Raw genomic sequence first — 6,711 nt, 5'->3', positions numbered from 1 at the left:
TGACCAGAGATTTATTATCCTGGATAACTTAAAACTGCAAAATGAAAGAATGCTCTGCAAAAACTCTTATTGGAAGGAAGGACAGCAAGAAGCAAGGAGGAAAGAGAGTGAATGAAGCAGATCATGTAACCAGCATTTGTGAAATCAAATTAGTTGGGTTTTTACTGTCCTTACGCCCCTTATAATTTTATATACATGAAAATTGACACAGAAGCTTTCAGACTCAGGATTTATATAACTTGGTTGAGATCAGAAACTGCTGCCTTTCAGTATTTAAACATAGCTCTTTAACTTGCTTTATTAAGAAAAGTGACTGCAATTGTTCTGAAAAGACAGTACATGCTTGAAATATCTTGCAGATTGTCGATAGGATCTAGCTGTCAGTTTTAAGATGCACTGATTGCATTCATACTGGAGTTTTACATTCTGACAAATAATCCCAAACCTATACACTTGATTTTTTAACATAAAAAAATAATACTTTTCCTCTTGAGATAATGTCATCAAATACCATCTGTGCTGGTTACAATTTTAGTCATAAATCCTTGTTGTATTTATCAGAGATTCATTTTTCAAAATAGCTAATTTTCATCTCAGATTCAGACACACACTAATTTCATTGCTTCTTTCTTGCTGAGAAGTCTGATATAACAGTCTCTCACTGAAAGGGTTTGGCATTTGCCCAAAACAAAATAGGCTCATCTCCTTGCATGGAACTAGTTTGCTTAAGAGGTCTAGAACTTAGAATCATTAAATGAAATAAAAAACATTCACTTCATGTAACAGAAACTTAAAAAGCCTGTGGGAGGTAACATGACAATGTCGACAATGAAATTAATATTAAAACTAATAAAACTCAGAGGAAAAAATTATCATGCAGGTAGAAAATATTGAGACGTGGATATATGAGAATGGAAGGAACATAGCAACAGTATTAAGTTAGAGCATAATTTGGTGGTATTTTCCCAATTTCTGTTGAAGGTACTACATCAGATTAGTGAGTCTGTACGACAGAAAATATATATGGGTTAACATTTAGAGTATTTGTCATGTATGACAAATTTCATATATAATTTTGTTGTAACTGAGGTAGTCAGAGACCCCTCAGGAGAAACTGGTACATCATGAAGGTAAAGAGCAAAAAACATTTTCTCCCCAAGTATTTTACAATATAACAAAGGAAACATACATTCAAAAGAATCACTTATTTAACCCATATTTCATCTATTAATCTGATGAGAAAGATATGAGAGACATTGTGGAAAGCCTTGCTGAAGTCAGGATAAACAACACTGCACCTTCCTCCTCTGATGAGTTAGCTGCTTCACAGAATCGGTGTTGGGTCTGCAGGGCCTGGTTTTTGGTAGTAGAGGGGACTAGAGGGGTGGCTGCTCCTGGAAGCTGCTGGGAACTTTCTCAATGTCTGGCAGAGACAATCCCTGGTGGGTCCAAAGATGGATGTGCCACTGGCCAAGGCTGGGCCATTTAGAGATGATGGTAATGCCTCTGTGATAGCAAATTAAAGAAAAAGACCAGAAGAAAGGAAATAAAATAGTTATTTTACAGTTGTAATTGAGGCCAGAGAAGAGTGGAAGAAGAACTTTTGAGAGGAACAACTCTGCAGACACCAAGGTCAGTGGAGAAGGAGAGGGAGGAGGCGCTCCAGGCACCGGAGCTGAGATTTCCCTGCAGGCCGTGGTGCAAGCCATGGAGAAGCAGCTGTGCTCCTGCAGCCCATGGGAATCCAGGGGGATGCAGGGATCCACCTGCATCCCCATATGGATGCCTGTGGAGAACACCATGTTGGAGAAGATGGATGTCTGAGAGGAGGCTCTGACCCTACTGGATGCCCATGGAGAGTGGACTCCACCCTGCATCAGCCTGTCCTTGAAGGACTGTGCCCTGCTGAGGAGTGGCCGACGCTGCAGCAGTTTGAGGGGTTCTGTTGCCAAAGGGATGGACTTCCATTGCAGCAACTGTCAGGGAACTGTTCTCATGGTGGAGAAGTTCACAGAGAACTGTCTCCAGTGAGAAGAACCCCACACTGCAGTAAGGGAACTATTGCTCTCCCTTAGCCATGGAGAGACCGTGGGCAGTGAAGTGACCATAGCCCCTCTTCCTGTCTCCTTGTGCCTCCGAGGTCGGAGGGAGAGCTGGGATGCTATAGTTTGGAGTAAGTGATCCTTGAAAGTCAGATATCTTTCCAAGGTCATCTCCCATGGAAGTAGAGTCCTGAACAGGGCAAATTATGCTTCTCTTAAATCCAAGGCTGTGATGCTTCAATTTGCTGGTTTTATCCCTAAAATACACTATTTTACAGTCACTGCAGCCAAGACTGCTCCCAGATTTCACATCTAAGGCCAGTTCTTCCTTGTTTGTAAGTATCAGGTCCAGCAGAGCATTTTGTATTTTTTGGTCCTTGGTCACCCATGTCAGGAAGTTATCAGCAGCACTCCTGGAGCATAAAATTAATTCAATCTTCTTTCTGGATGGATTTCGTCTTGTAGTCGATTTTCAGCAGCAATGAAATTTCATTTTGCTTCAACACTTATAACTGTGAATTCTCAGAGACAGGATTCAGGTCAAGATAAGGACAGCAACTGAGCTAGTTGCCTGTACTTTAGGTATCTAACTTGAGAATAAGTGTATTGTTTTTTATGTGTAATTTAATGCATAAAGTATGTTTGCTTTGGCTATGACAATACATTTAGAATATAGGAAAATTTTCGTATGTAAATATCTACATCTAGACATCCTAACTTCCAACTCATCTCACACAAGATATGAACACAAACTATGTCTTTTTCCTCAGTTGACATAGTACAGGATCCTATTTTATATTTTACATCTTCTGTTGAATACAGCTGGGGAAAAAAAACAAAACAAAACAAAACACAAACCAAAACCAAACCCACAACAAAACCAAAACACGAGGCTAAAAAGTAATGTAAGAAACAGGTACATTTAAATGTATTAGAGGACAGAATGATCAAAAAAACCTTTGCATTAGAAAACTAACTTAATGATTTTATGAGATGAATTTATTCCTTAAGTAAAATACGAGTGCTAAAATCAGATAGGAAAGAATGAAGATAATTCTGATTAAGCAATAAAACAAAATAAAAATGTGACAAAAGAAAAATACAGAAAACCTAAATAATATTTTGGTGTGTAAATCATGCACAGAAAAACATAACATCACTTTCTTAAATATAGCGGAAAAACTGGAAAAAATAATGGTCATGAGTAATGAAAAATGATGTACAAGAAACCTTTGAGGTGACCCACATGCAGACTTCCAGTACCTAAAGGGAGACTGCAAGAAAGCCAAAGAGGGACTTTTTGCAAGTGTAAATAAGGAGTCTGGATCCATGTGAAAATTCTGGAAGATCAGAATATAGCACAAGTTTGGCAAAGTGCAGAACAAGCAGTGAACAACAATTCACTGAAAATCAAGAACTGTGAAAAAAATAATAAATTATTCATTACAAACCTCACACAGCAAAGCAAAAGTTACTATTTTTTTCCTCATTACTGCACATGATTTGAACTTTTTGAAAGCCAGACTCCAAATTAGACAGCTGCTCATAACATGTGGAGAGGGAACAAGTGGTTCCAGTAGGGATCTCATGAAAGCTCTCGATGCTTCTTTCTGAAGTAATGAACACTTCATTGCAGAGGAAAAAGCATTACCTCATTGCATGAACAGCAAATAGACAGGTACATATTATCGATATCACTGTCCTGGTAAATGGAAAAGTCTTGAAAAGGCATGAGGGAAAGTCCTTATTATATTAAGGCGTATGTGTTGATGGTTGAGTATACGCAGTTTTGTTGCATCTGTATGCAGACAATGCTCACATTCTTAAACAGGAAACAAAAAGTTATAAGTTGAATGGTGTCCTGGGGTGACTTTATGATACTGATATCCCCAATCATCTGGTTTGTGTTATATATTAAGTTCTGCACCTTTAAGACTGGCTCTGAGAGCGAGAGTTGGGGGAAGAAGAAGCGCGCAGTGTGTTAAGGAAAACATCACATCCCACACATCCCGCTCCTGGACTGTGGTGTCTGCAGCACGGACAGACAGCGGGACAGAGCTTCTCTCTGGCTTTTAGTTAGTTTTAGCTAGCTGAGGCAGAGGAGTTCCCGGGACCTTTTTTTCTTATTTTTTTTTTTTTTTCCTGGATCTGTGCAAACCTGCTCTGGACTGAACACCCAGCCAAACCCCGGGAGCTCAGGCCTGTGGCCCACCGGGGCCTGGGCCTCAGCACTCAGAGAACCTGAGCGAGCCGAGCTACACCACATGAAAAGGACTTTTCTTCCTAGAATTGCCATCCCATCCAACAGCAAGAGGTTTCATTGTTTAATATTATTCAATTTCTGTTAAATAAACAGCTTTTTCCACTTCTCTCCAAGGAATTTTTTTTTTCCCGGACCAGTTGGGGGGAGACGTCATTTCAATTTTTTCCCTGGGGAAACCCTCATTTGGAGTGTTTCTCCCAAATTTGCCCTAAACTAGGACAGATGTTTTACAGTGTCAGCTTTCCTTGCATGGAAGGCTGAGGAGAGCAGAGAAACTGAGACTAAACATACTGCCTATTATTTCCTTCTCCATCATAATCCTTTTTTCTCTGTCTCATTATGCTGCATTATCTTTATTTTGGATCCTTTATGTACATTTATTATGATAAATCATCTGTCACTTTGTTCTACTATTAGTCAATTTAACCATCAATCTGTGCAGTCATTTTTCAGATTAAAGCTGTATTTTAACCTACATTTCAGATTTGTTGGAACTGAAACATCTTAGCATGAATTATGCCTAAATAATATATATATATATATAGAGGGAGATATAGATAGATAGATAGATAGATAGATAGATAGATAGATAGATAGATAGATAGATATTGTATGCACATAAAATCTGCTGTTGCTTTCAGAATCAAGGTAGAAGACAGTTATTGAGAGATAATTGATGCTATTTATGGGAAATGGGTTCTCATTAAAAATAAAGGTTAAACGAAGAAGTTAGTTCTTTCCTAGGAATGACATTTACATTTTTTTTAAAGTGACAGCTTTCAACAGCAACAAAATCTAAATTCAAATTTTCTACATAATAGAACTCCTTTTTTTGGACAATAAAACAAACTTCTTAAAAGTTTATTTTTGTTCATTCTTGGTTTCCTTCTTAAACCAAATGTTTCTGGAACCTTAGAAGAAAATCCCTTTGAAGAAAATCCCTTCAGTCATTTCATAATTATAAGATTATGAAATATATTTACTCATATAAAGGATAAATTCTGAATACCAGTTTCGTTTTGGAGTAGATCATTGAAAACCAAACTTTTTAACTTCCAGTTAGGATATGTAAATACACCAAGGGTGAAAATAAAATAAAGGCCCTACAAATATGTGAAAAAGGTAAAGAAGGGATCTTTCCTCAGTAAATATGTCCCAAATTATTTTTTCCTTCAGGTCAGTCCTTGAGGTAAAAATTATGATTTTATAAGGAAAACTATTAAAATAGAAGTTGTAATGAGTCCAGATGATTTTGTGACAGTACCACTGTTAAAAAAACAAATTCACATCTACCTGAAAGAGAATGGTAGCCATGCAGAATGACAGGCTAGATATTAAACATAACAAAAACAAAACAAAAAAAATTCTAGGTAAAATTTAGTATCACTAAAGTTGCTAACTTTAAATTGGAGTATTGTTGAAAGAAATAACACATGAAGTGCTTAATAGAGATATTCAGAAGGAAGCACTTTTATGACTATTATCTTGACAAATGTTAGAAGAGAACTTTCTGGTCTAATGCATTTTCTGGTTTAAATATAATTGTCAACTGATCTTATATCTGAGACACCTTTTTTTGGATGATAATTTCAAATTGTGTGCTCTGAATCAAACTGGGGTCAAATTTGCAGCAACGGTAGCTAAGGAGATAATCTTCATGCAGTTCCAAATATCAATTTCTATATTGACAATTCTTGATACATGTAATAGAGAAGCTCTTTAAAGAACTACAGTGTTGTTAGAAATAACCTTTGATGAAAAGGTCTTCTGGTGAAATGTATTCTTCTGTTGAAGCTCTTGTTTTGAAAGTGCCACAAGAACTGCAAACATGAGCACTGCATTAGAAGTGAAGAAAGTCAGTCATTAAACTTTCCAGTTTTCCATACTTTAGGTATTAAAAGAGTACTTGTTTTTCATTGTGTGGCATTCATATGTTTTTATTTTCTCTTTTTAGCTATTTAATTCTTTAGCTATTTAACTCTTGGTGAAACAGTCTCTTTAGATGTTTCTAGACTGTTTTCACTTTCTTAAAAAATAAAAAAAATGAAATGGGTAAAAAAAACCCATGAGTAATGGCTTACAAATTGGTGACAGCCGGTTGTTTAAGATAATTGTGCAAAAGTAACTGATGCAAGAAAGAATAAAACTCTTCAAATGATAGCAAAGCCAGCGTGAGGTCTACCTAGAGAGCAAATCTTCTAAACCCGGCAATTCATTCTTTTCTATCTTTCGCAGCGCATGTGTTGCCTTCAAAACAATTCTACCCAAGAGAGATACAATTGCTGTTTTAATTACAACTCACAAAAGAGAAAGCAACAGATGTATAAACATATTTTAAGTATTTATTAAATATCTGCTGAATTGTTACAGTCCTGTTGGCTCATTAGTAAAATCTCCATGGATTAA

General features: G+C 36.8%; 1 long non-coding RNA gene across 2 annotated transcripts; it reads right to left on the bottom strand.

Annotated features, from left to right (window-relative positions):
• Positions 1–220: 220 nt before the first annotated feature.
• On the bottom strand, positions 221–1,920 carry LOC147653451 (uncharacterized). 2 transcript variants are annotated; one of them, XR_015286170.1, is made up of 2 exons: positions 1,629–1,920; positions 221–1,506 (listed from the first exon to the last, which is right to left on the bottom strand). It is a non-coding gene; the product is annotated as an uncharacterized LOC147653451 (long non-coding RNA). The 2 variants fall into 2 exon arrangements; XR_015286171.1 differs by having other exon boundaries at positions 1,839–1,920.
• Between the last annotated feature and the right edge of the window lie 4,791 nt (positions 1,921–6,711).

The sequence above is a fragment of the Cyanistes caeruleus genome, chromosome 4 (assembly GCF_971803275.1).
Source record: "Cyanistes caeruleus chromosome 4, bCyaCae1.hap1.1, whole genome shotgun sequence".
NCBI classification, from domain to species: Eukaryota; Metazoa; Chordata; class Aves; order Passeriformes; family Paridae; genus Cyanistes; species Cyanistes caeruleus.
This window is presented reverse-complemented; position numbering and strand designations above follow the sequence as displayed.